The 12,933-nt window shown below is 41.8% G+C and overlaps 1 long non-coding RNA gene across 1 annotated transcript; it reads right to left on the reverse strand.

Moving 5' to 3' along the window:
* Positions 1 to 818: 818 nt before the first annotated feature.
* On the reverse strand, positions 819 to 3,355 carry LOC117524633. The gene is made up of 2 exons (XR_004564813.1): positions 3,227 to 3,355; positions 819 to 988 (listed from the first exon to the last, which is right to left on the reverse strand). It is a non-coding gene; the product is annotated as an uncharacterized LOC117524633 (long non-coding RNA).
* Positions 3,356 to 12,933: the final 9,578 nt, after the last annotated feature.

Below are 12,933 nucleotides of genomic sequence, written 5' to 3' on the forward strand. Positions count from 1 at the left end.
TTCTGCACGCCTTCCATTTAACAGAGGGACTTTGTGCGGGATTCTTGCAAATAAATTAGCTTCACACAGGCGTCTTCTGTCACAGCACTTACAGGTAACTCCAGACTGTCTTTGATCATCCTGGAGCTGATCAATGGGTGAGCCTTTGCCATTCTGGTTATTCTTCTATCCATTTTGATGGTTGTTTTCCGTTTTCTCCACGCGTCTCTGGTTTTTTGTCCATTTTAAAGCATTGGAGATCATTGTAGATGAAGAGCGAATCATTTTTTGCACCTGCATATACGTTTTCCCCTCTCAAATCAACTTTTTAATCAAACTACGCTGTTCTTCTGAACAATGTCTTAAAGGTCCCATTTTCCTCAGGCTTTCAAGAGAAAAGCATGTTCAACAGGTGCTGCCTTTGGGGACCTGTGATTGTTCCTGAATTCATTTTTTTTTTTTTTAATAAGTAGTACATAAGTTGACTTGTCCACACTTAATGTCTTAAATCTCCTGATGGCTTCCTCACTTAATAATGGTTTCTTGCAGTCTTTCCTCCACCTCTGGGTCTCAGAACAATTTAGCGTGCACTGTGCACAGTAAAGACTGTGCACACTGGTGCTCCTCTGAAGCCTTCGCAGAGCTGAAAGGTGAGCTGGCTGTGCAGAACTCAGGTACCTCAGATGAGAACACACACACGCACACACGCGCACGCACACACACACACACACACACAAACAAACAAAACATTGGTGCCACCAGCTGATTTTTTCTGCAACATGGCTGAAAGTAAAGGTTTCTACCTCTTGAGCATCAAGTTGAAAATAACCAGAATGATAGACAGGTGAAGGTATGTTTGATCTTTAAACCACTAATTTTAATACATATTTAGGATGTAGAACAGAGGATGACAGGATGAATCAAGGTGTGGAGATGTCCATCACTTCAGCCAGATGTTTTTGTCTCCGATATCGGCGTTATATCCTTCCGCATACTTCTTGCCAGGGAGCTACAACGAAAAAAGATTACAATGATCAGGGTGGTAAAGACAGAGACACAAATAAAGTCTGTGTGCTAGATGGTAAAATCTAAATCCACTGCAGACGAGTCTGGCACCTCTCACAGACACATATTTCAGAGTTGTCATGTACGCCTTGAGGGCTTCCCTCACTGGTCTCCTTTATGCACAGTCACAGTTTTTGAGAACTCTCTACTCCTGAGAGGTTACTGTACAGTACCACATGCCGTTTGTATTTCTTAATGACTGATGTGAATGAAGTCCAAGATATTTTCAGTAACTTGGAAATGTTCACGCATTTATCCTCTGACTCGTCTGAAGAAGACTGTAAAGTCAGTTCTTTCAGCTTCTTCCTTTTCATTGGAGTTGCCACAGCAGATCAGGTTTGGATCACTTACTGTAAATTAATCAAAGCTTGCAGATAAGTGTCCAGCATCCATTTTGGTTCTATAATTTTAATTTCTGAAAGCATTTTGTTCTGTTAAATAGCTTTGGGGCCGCACGGTGGCGTTGTGGTTAATGGGGCGTGGGGAGGTGCTGGTCTCGTGGTTAAGCAGTGGACGTGAGACCACAGGATCCTCAGTTCAAACCCCCCATCTGGCAGGAACATCACTAAGGGCATTTGGGCGAGGTCCTTAATCGCCAAGTTGTTCCTGGTGTGTAGTGAGCGCCTTGCAGGCAGCACCCTGACATCGAATGTGAATGAATGGGTGAATGTGAGCCATTACTGTAAAGTGCTTTGAGCTCCTGATATAGGTGGAAACGCGCTATATAAATGCAGTCCATTTACCATTTCAGTTAGCAATGTTGCCTCACAGCAAGAAGGTCATGGGATCACTTCCCAACTGTGGCCTTTCTGTGTGGAGTTTGTATGTTCTACCCATGTTTGCAGGGGTTTCCTCCTTCCTCCCACATCCAAAGACATGCAGGTTAGGTGAACTGATAACTTTAAAATTATCCATGGGTGTGTGTTTGTCTATATGTAGCTTGCTACATATACCCTGAGTCCTGTTCAGGGTGTAGTACCCTCATGCGCAATGACTGCTGACATAGCCTCCATAGCAATTTGTGCTTTTAGAAAAACTGATAGTGTCTTAAAATAAACTAAAATAAAAATTGGGGGTTCTCCTCCAGACAAATTTGAAATCTTAGATGTATTCTGGTGCATTTGTAGGTCTATTTACCCACCAAAAATAAATAAATAATTTTTTGTTCGGTCAGGTAAATTTTTCTAGTATTGATATCTTTGGAGTGATTTTTACAGGATCTTAGGGTAACATTATTAGGTTTGTTGATTGGATTCTTATGACATTTGTGAGTGCAGTATATCAAACAGTGGTCACTCACACCAAAATCAATAAGACCTGATGCTTTGATTTTACTCTGATCTGAAACCACGATTAAATCCAAAATACTTAAAATGACAATTAAAAAAATCAGGTCATTGTTTTGGTCGAATGAGCTCCATTTGAATTTATTCATGATGAACTTTAAATCATCTCCTTGCAGCAGAACATTTCATCCATTTCTTTGTAGTTTCAACACGACGCGGAGTTCATGGTAACATCTTTAACAGCGCCTCTCATTCGCTGCTGTGTGATCGAGCGGCACCACATTAAATTAATCCTCAGTCTCGGATCATGAAGTGAAATGTAATACTTAATATCCACTGTAACGTCTCATCAGAGACGTTTTAAAACAACTTTATAAATACAGACCACAGACTAAATCCGACGCACCAGGAAAAACAAAAAATAATCCTTCTTCTGCTGCTGCTTCTTTCGAGTTTATTGGCAGTTTGCAATCAACACGGTGCAATACTGCCTACAAATGTTTGGCAGTGGAATATTAAAGGATTCTAACGTATGCTATCAAAATAACGTTGAAAAGTTCACCCACAAGTAAATACCCAGATTTTCGGGAATTTCCAGAAAACTTTCACTCAGTGACCAATTACCTGATGAATTGATTAAATAACAGAAAAAAAAAGATTTTTTTTTAAAAATCATTTTGATAACCGAATAATTGTTTTAATTATTTAGTTCCAAAGTAGAGATGGTGTTTTTGATCCAGTTTGTTTGTGCATCTATTGACAAACAACTTTACAACTCTCATTACATCACCAACTCTCATTACAGTGGATAAATACTTGCATCTCACTAGTCTGACTAGAACTGATGAAGCTCAGCTTTCTTGGATAAATTAAAATACAGTCTCATGTAAACTTACCGATTTGTAGGAAAAGTATTTCTCATCAAATTCGTGAGCCCCAACAGTTATTTCTGGGAGGAACTTTGGTATGCAGGTCAGACATGCCACTGAGTGTTTGTCTTGAACCCTGTTAGAAAAAAGAAAGAAAAAGAAAGCGGGAAAAATGTTTAAATTCTGCACAGAAGCTGATGAATGACTGAAGTAAAATTTCCAAAATTAAAACACAGTTTGTGGTACCAGAACTAAAGTTTGACGTTCACACCTCCAGGCAGAAATGACACTTTTTTCCCCCACAGAATCAATAAACAAAACATCCAGAAACATTTTTATTGCCTGAAAAAGACATCACTGAGACATGTAGCACACTTTGAACAATACTCTGCCCTGGGATTATTATTGGGGTTTATTTTCGTTGTGAGCAGAATACTGAAGACATGGTGGATAGCCGTGGTGAACATTGGGACCATTATGACTAATAAAATAATGACAGAAAAGACTTTCAGCTCTTAAAGTGATTTTTTTTTTCTGCTTGCTGTTGGCTGAGGAACACCCCCAGAGCAAAGAGTGAGTCCTTTAAAAACGCAATTTCACAATAAGGAATTAGAGTGCTTAATGTGGAGAAATTTTCATCAAGCTGTGACTTTAATTAGGACAAAAACAACGGCAACAGGCCAGCGAAGGAGTGGGAGACCCACGGCCACTCAGTGACAACAAAGACTTTCACTTTCAGTAGCCAAACATCAGAGAAGTCTCCGGTAACGCCAGAAAAGTAGTTAGATTTGTCGCAAGTCTCTTTTCAGAAAATAAGTCATCAAGAGGGTTTGGAAAGTCGCCAGATTTACCAAGAAAGTCGCTAAGTTGGCAACACTGAATGTAAACACGTAACGCGAACTCACCCGTGACGCAGGCCTGTACCGAACCGAATGTCCCTTACCAAACGGCTCAATACAAATACACACACACACACACACACCTAACAAAATATAAACATAATGCTTTTTTGCTCCCATTTTTCATGAGCTGAACTCAAAGATCTAAAACATTTTCTGTACACACAAAGACCTATTTTTCTCAAATATTGTTCACAAAATCCCACCATCCCACCTCACAGGTGTGGCATATCAAGATGCTTATTAGACAGCATGATTATTGCACAGGTGTGCCTTAGGCTGGCCATATTAACCCTCTGGGGTTGACGCTGTCGTATACGATGGCTAAGACCAAGCTTTACTAAATTATAAATAACTTTTGAATGATATGAGATAGAAACTTTTTTTTTTTGCTGAAAAGTTAACTCCGCGGACTTTCGAGCCAGCCATCGGCCATCTTTGTACTCCTCATACAAGCTGTGTGATGACGTGCGCAATGTGAGTGTCCAATCGGGATTGGTTCACCCTCACATGGTTTTCCAAAATCCAATCGTAGGGCAGATTTACCTCACATGAAAAGCCAAAGATCGTTTTCAGGAGTGATATGTTACTAGATGGCCCATTTGAATAGCTCCAATGAGTACATACTATTAGTACATCCTCGGTGTGCCCTGCGACATTATGCACAGCAATCAGTGAAAGCAGGAGCACACGGAAAGCCTTTGATGACAGTCTCACGTGCTCAAACACAGAGTGTTTAACTATCAGGATTGCTCCACTAGTTTGCATGTGAATGTTACTGGATAACTGTTGCTTTCTCTGCATAAAGCACTATTTACCATATCAATGGACAACAAAACACATACCATTTTGTATATATTGTTCAAAATGTGCATTTGTGTATATTGTTTGAACCTTTTTGTTGTACAGACTTTCACACAAGACCTCAGATTACCTTTATAAAGTGTCAAAACAGTTGTTTATTATAGTTTGTTGTGCGTTTTGAATAAATGTGTGTGGAAAATTATTTTTCGCTTTATTTTTCCTTCTTTACTTTTGATTGTAAACCTTTTACACTTATAAAACACAACAAAAACATATATACAAGGTCTGTCAATAAAGTATAGGTCCTTTTTATTTTTTTCAAAAACTATATGGATTTCATTCATATGTTTTTACGTCAGACATGCTTGAATCCTTGTGCGCATGCGTGAGTTTTTCCACGCCTGTCGGTGACGTCATTCGCCTGTGAGCACTCCTTGTGGGAGGAGTCATCCAGCCCCTCGTCGGAATTCCTTTGTCTGAGAAGTTGCTGAGAGACTGGCACTTTGTTTGATCAAAATTTTTTCTAAACCCGTGAGGCACATCGAAGTGGACACGGTTCGAAAAATTAAGCTGGTTTTCTGTGAAAATTTTAAAGGCTGATGAGAGATTTTGAGGTGATACTGTCGCTTTAAGGACTTCCCACAGAGCAGGACGTCGCGCAGCAGTCCCAGGCGCCGTCGTCAACCTGTTTCAAGCTGGAAACCTCCACATTTCAGGCTCTATTGATCCAGGACGTCGTGAGAGAACAGAGAAGTTTCAGAAGAAGTCGGTTTCAGCATTTTATCCGGATATTCGACTGTTAAAGGAGATTTTTTTAATGAAAGACGTGCGGGCGGATTGCAGCATCGGCTCGCAGCCGCTGCGAAGCTCCGCCACAGGAAAAACACCTCTGTTGGAAGCCTTAAGGACAAGTTGGAACATGTCCAGCTGTTAAACAATTTCTATATACTCAACTTCATATACTCACTCCACTGAAAGCCATCAAAAGCCGCCTGGATTTTACAAATGGTTATCAACACGGAGGTGTTTTTCCTGTGGCGCCGCACCGCGCCGGCTGCGTCCCGACGCGTGGACCCGTCCGCACGTCTTTCATTAAAAAATCTCCTTTAACAGTGGAATATCCGGATAAAATGCTGAAACCGACTTCTTCTGAAACTTCTCTGTTCTCTCACGACGTCCTGGATCAATAAAGCCTGAAATGTGGAGGTTTTCAGCTTGAAACAGGCTGACGACGGCGCCTGGGACCGCTGCGCGACATTCCGCTCTGTGGGAAGTCCTTAAAGCGACAGTATCACCCCAAAATCTCTCATCAGCCATTAAAATTTTCACCGAAAACCAGCTTAATTTTTCGAACCGTGTCCACTTCGATGTGCCTCACAGGTTTAGAAAAAATTTTGATCAAACAAAGCGCCAGTCTCTCAGCAACTTCTCAGACAAAGGAATTCCGACGAGGGGCTGGACGACTCCTCCCACAAGGAGTGCTCACAGGCGAATGACGTCACCGACAGGCGTGGAAAAACTCACGCATGCGCACGAGGGTTCAAGCATGTCTGACGTAAAAACATGTGAATGAAATCCATATAGTTTTTGAAAAATAAAAAGGACCTATACTTTATTGACAGCCCTCGTATTCTGAAAGCACAGGGTGTCCTGAAAAAAGGAGACATACAACTTGATTGTGGGATGCAAGAAGAGCTGTTAACAGCAATAATAAAACATTTATGCCAGGCGAGTGAACTGTTCAAAAAATGCCCTCAGACCCCAGAGGGTTAAAAGGCCATTCAGTTTTGCTTTATTTTGGGTGGGGGGTGGAGGGTGGTGGGGTCAGAGAACCTGTCAGTATCTGGTGTGGCCATCATTTGCCTCACACAGTGCAACACATCTCCTTCACACAGAGTTGATCAGGTTGTTGATTGTGGTCTGTGGAATTTGGTCTACTCCTCTTCAATGGCTGTGCGAAGTTCCTGGATATTGGCAGGAACTGTAACACTTGGCCGTATACGGACGTACTGATCAAAGCTCGTTTGAGAGAAAAGGGAGGGGGAACCCCGTGTCCACCATTTGTGTGTCTTAAGGTGCTGTATTGTTTAAAGGACCGCTGTGTCCATCATTTTGTGAGAAAGCAAGCACATTTTTAAGAATTTATTGTTGTGGAGTGGAAAAGTTTGCCTGCTTCAAACCCCCTCTGTGTGAGATATACGTAACGACGCGCCGACATCATGACGTTATCAGCAGCTTGACGCGCCAGTGTCAACCTGCGCTACGTAAACACGCTCAACGGAAACAGCTGCCATCTTGGAGCTCCCGCTCCGAGCTGCTTAGCAGTCACAAGCTGTGTTGAAAATCATTATGATTTGTTTCATTAAGCATTACTAGGTGAACCAAGCTGCTTTTAACAGTCACCAACTTCATGAAAACTGCATGTTAATCATTCCGTGTAATTTTGTTCCATCGATCTCAGCTGTTGGTGCTACGCTCGACAGTAGTAGCCTGCTAATACAGTGTTAACACACGCTACGTTCTCTAGCCGTGCTAACGGCCCTAACCCAGATTGAACACTAATCAGCCATCAGAAAGCCAGAGGCAATAGCATGCTAACAGGCCATTAGCTGCTTTCAACCGCCGAGGCTCTAACAATTGAGTTAACCCAGGTGCTAATCACCGCAGCTAAAGCACCTAACCAGCAAAAGCACCTAACCAGTTAGCCTAGCTGAAGCATGCTGAGGCAGACACAGTCCACAGGGCGGTCGCATCTCCTCCACTCTCCCTTATCTCTGCTCTCTACATTAACCTTCAAGTCCCTACTTCACCAGACTGTGAATTCCTCAAATTATATTGGATACTGGATCTATTGGACTACTATTGGATTAACCATGGAATTGATCAGCTGGTCTCTGAACGCTATTGACACCATCTTTTCTACAAGAAGGTCAGGACCGGGGGATCCTACCTGCCCAGATGGAACGTATCCTGTTCTATGTTCTCGACCCCTGGGGGTCGTGGCATGTTGCATGCTTTGCGCCATTCTCTGTGGAGGAACTTCGAGGATTTATTCGTATTTGGTCTTATGCTTGCAGGGCTGGTACTTTCTGGCTTATGTGCTGCCCTGATCTACCGGAAAATTGGCAAGACGGTGGCATCAAGAACCACGGCCCCTCGCTTGTCCATCATGATTAACGAGGGGTGGCGCAGTTTTAGCTGCAGCAGGTCCCCCCCCCAAAAAAGCTGACGGTGGTGCAACTCAGGGTTGCTGCGAGACCTTCACCCACTTACCTCAATTCGGATAACGGACTTCTTCAAATTTAGTGCACATAAACAATGTCAAATGTGTATGTGCTGTCTTTAATTCTAATGTGTGCCATTATTACGGTAAACAAGTAATAATTGTGGACTAATTGCTGTCTGAGGTAACTGGAGTGTAAACATAATTTCTCCACTGTGAGATCAATAAATATATCTCATCTCATCTCATGCTATACCAGATGGAGAAGTTCACGGAAACGCAAGCAGAACTGAGTGGACTCAATAAAAGAGAAAAGAGGTTCATTGGAGGTCTGCTAATGGCAGCCTCAGCTGTAGGATCCCTCTTCACTTTTGGCTTATCAGCAGTTAACACCATCACAATGACAGCAGTAAAGAGACACGTTAGCGAGCTTCAAGAGGTAATCCCTGAAATACAGGCTCAGCTTAATTTACAGAGAGAAGGTCTCGAGACATTCAGACAAAATGTACGAGGCAGTGTGGTAATCCTTAACACCTATACCAACGTGCTCAAAAAGACTGTGGGCATACTTGACCAACTAACGTCAGTGTTGCAGGAAGACTATCCACACACACAGATGTTGAGTATGCTCATGGCGGACATGACCGGGAATGTCAGATCTTCATTTGACAGCTTTGCTGTCAGTAGGATTCCACCCTACATTGTCCCTTTAACCCTGGTCCACCAACTTCTAGAGTCCGCAACCCATAACATAGTCACACCGCTATGAGCTCACCTCGCGTACGCGTTGGGAAGCTCAATTCAAATCTAGGTACATCCAGAGGATCTGGAAATGGCGTTTTAAATTAACTTGCCCATCAGCACTACTGAAAACATCTACAGACTCAAAAGTGTCATGAACGTAGGTCTCTGGCAAGGAGACAATCACCTCAAAATCCACACACCACCCGTGGTGGCTTTCAACGACGCTAATCCTGAGCTATACTTAGTGTCGAATCTCAAAATGTGTACCATCACTAAGGATATCCATTATCTGTGTCCCAGCAAACCCTTCATTCAAGACGACATCACCGGCACCTGCAGTCTCAAAACCCTCACCGAGGTGAATCACTGTCCTATGACCATCACGCCATTCCGCCAAGTCACGGACACCCAGGTAGAGATTGTGGGACAGTGCTGGCTAGTTAACACCCATGAAAAATCAGCCCTACTAGTGTACGACTGTCATGACACATCAACTCGTCTTGAGCTCCCTCGAAAGACCTTGTGGGTCACAGTACCCAAAAATGCCCTGCTCCGCATTGGTGAGGTATCCCTCTACCACCTGCATCCTGACCAATACGAAGGAGCCATTGAAGTGTCTGACTTTTACAACCAAACAGCTATCGAATTTGACCAACAAACACTAAAGAAAATCCAGTATGAAGGCTGTCAAGTCATCAACGTGGTCCCGATAGATAAAGTTTTAAAAGAGGTTCAAAATCAAGCTCTCAGACCATACCAAGCCCTATCATATGCTTGGTCCACTCCTGACACCCTGCTGTTCATAGCCACAATCGTCGGTTACTTAACTACCCTCGCCTTAGCTCTGTGGGCGCGCAGATACGCCAGTACCCTTCAAGACAGTATAACCAGGTGTTCGCGAGCCCTCGCCAGGCTCGCCCGAAGAAAAAGACGTGCGGCTGAACCGTCCAAAGACATCGAAGGTAACCCAAATTTAGACCGAGAACTCAAACCTGACCAACTGATCGACTGAATTTGGATTAGACAAACCTGCTGCGAATAGTGTAAATAAATAGGCAAATGTATGATGTGGTACCATAGTCGGACCACTTAAGTTATGTAGCAGTCACCCTAAGTCACTCTGCTAGTCTGACACTAACTCTCGACAGCCTCCCTGCCAGTGGAAGACATCAATGTACATCAATGTACATAGATTCAACGTCCTAAGTTTGCATTATGCAAAGGCTATAAATTTCTTCAAAAAGAAGAACCCAACACAGCAAGGCCTGGTACATCTCCAGGTGTCAAAGGGAGACTCTCCGAGCCAACACAGGATGGCTCGGTGTCATAAACCCGCGAGCTAACAATGGAACATTGCCTGAATGTTACATCATAGTGCCAGTAACGTTGCATCACAACGTTGTAGTAACGTTCATTTGTAGACTCTCCAGAACATTCCTGGGATGTTGCCAAGAACGTTGCCAACCAACCAACCTAGAACGTTCTTCGGAGGTTGTGACACAACATTGCTGCAACGTTGTTGCAATGTCCCCCCCAGACAGAAACATTGTGAACACTGCATGAGTCTGTAAATTGCAAGTTTATTACTTTAGAAGTATTATTACAATAGCAATGCATTAAGCCATGGACAAGTTCTCAGTAAATGGATTAGTTCTCATCCGCGCTCCAGTATTATTACAATTACAATAGCATTAAGCCAGGGATAAGTTCTCAGTATAAAATGGATCAGTTCTCATCCGTGTTGTGTGACCCATGACTAAGGTTCAAGGTTCAAAGATTTTATTGTTATTTTTACTGTGCAATTGTATACACAAGAAAACGAAATTTCTTTTCTCAGTCAGTGACTTCAGTGCAATAAAAATTCAATAGAATAATGTACCTTACATAAATAAATAAACACATCATAATAAAAAATATACAGTCATAGAAACAGGTAAAATACACTCCAGTCTCTCATGGGGTCATCATCCAGTACTATTACAGTTACAATAGCATTAAGCCATGGATAAGTTCTCAGTATAAAATGAACTAGAAGGGTCAACATTAAACAAAAAACTGAAGTTTCTGTGTAGGCTCTAAGTTGTCCAGGTGGTTTCCATAGTAGAGAAGCTTGAATCTTCGACTGGACTGGGTTGCTTGACATGAGGACGTTTTGCTTCCAATCACAGAAGCTTCCTCAGCTAAAATTCTTGCTCTGGTAGTCTGACTTCTGTCTTGACACTTGTAAGAGAAGAATAAACCAGAAGCCAACAAAAGCTGGAGTTTTTAACCCCTGAGGGGTCTGGTTAGGTTAAAAACTCCAGCTGACATCCAGGAAAAAAGTTATTGTGCAAGGAAAATTGGGCGCTTATTTCAGCAAGAAACAGTGAGTGGTTTATAGTTTTCAGACAATAGTGTGGTTTGAAAGGCATTCTATGATGACTGAAATTACATTTCTGGTGGTTTTCCGACTAAAATCGTTGATCGATCGATGGCCGAAACTTGGAAAAAAAAAACACTCACTCAGTCGCTGTTGATTGTTGATGCCGACCATATCGGACATGCCACATGCATTGATTGTAAAAGTATTTAATTTATCCATAAATCATCATGGAAGTATGCCTGGTTTAAGTGTATTTATGCTACACACAAACTTTCAGATCGGAAAACATTTTATTTATTTACTAAATACATGTATCCGAACGAAGGCACCCATTCGGTCACGTGGCATAGGACACTTTCCGATAATCAAAGAAATTAAATCACTGTTGACACACAGAACTTACTTCTTATTTTATAAATACACTGTAAATTGGTAGTTATATTTTTTCTTCTGGAGCGAATAAATACTATTAGAAATAAATTCTATAAAATTCCAAAAACTACACTGTAAATTTGTAGATCTATTTTTTTTCTTCTGTAGCAAATAAATATTAAAAATAAATTCTATAAAATTCTAAAAACTACACTGTAAATTTGCAGATCTACTTTTCTTCTGAAGCAAATAAATAAATTCTGCAAAATTCTAAAAACTTGATTATTTTTAAATTATACGTAAGTTCCACAGCCACGTGATACACAAATAAATAAAATACGAATAAAAGAATGAAGGTTATTGAATAACAAGACATGTACGATTTTTATTTTATCATTGGGCAAAAATGCATCTGTCAGATTTTCACTCTGATCCAGCCCTGAACATGTCAACTTGTGTACATGCCTTTGGTCATAACTTCAGTACTATCCAAAGGGTACAAGAGCTATATGATAAATGTATGTGCACGCCGACGCCGACAGAAGCAAAACCAACATATCTCCCCCTACTTTACAGAGGGGGAGACACAAGTTCTCAGTATAAAATGGATCACTTCTCATCTGACCCATGACTAATTGTGGCATCATCACTCATGGCACCGCCGTCCATGGCATCATCATTCACCACACCATGGTCCATGGCGTCGGCATCCACATCGTCACCCATGGCTTCATCCACCCCAGCATCTGAGTCAGCATTAACACCAGTACCAATTCTTCATCCTCCGTCTTTGCCTAAAAAACAAAGAAAATCGTTCATAAAAATACAATACAATAACCTCTATAGTGCCAGTCCTCTCAGCACAGTGAAATTCAAGGGCGCTCAACCAGTCCATGTATTAATAAGCAAAATCCTTAATTCAATATTTCAATTTTTACAATTCATATTTTAATTTTTCGGAGGATACTATTCAATGGTTTCAATCCTATCTATCGAATAGAAAGCAGCGTGTTGGGGACTTCTGGTTATGGCGGCTAGCTGAGAAGACGTGTGTAATCTGCTCTGCCACTCTCTTTAACCAAATCCTCACATTAAGCAACTTTGCAAAAGTGTAACTCATTTTTGAAGCAGCGGAATCATAAAGGGGATCCCACTGTCCCTTAAGAAGAATACTCAGGGCCGAACGCAATCGGATTTGTCAACTTTTGCCACCGTAACGGCCAAACCCAAGGCTAACGAAAAAGCAATGGAAACAGAGGCTGGCGAGGATACCGCTAGCATAGCTCAACCAGCTAGCACTGCTACTACAGAAAATAGGCAAGTTCATGAG

Source organism: Thalassophryne amazonica, chromosome 14 (genome assembly GCF_902500255.1).
Source record: "Thalassophryne amazonica chromosome 14, fThaAma1.1, whole genome shotgun sequence".
NCBI lineage: Eukaryota > Metazoa > Chordata > Actinopteri > Batrachoidiformes > Batrachoididae > Thalassophryne > Thalassophryne amazonica.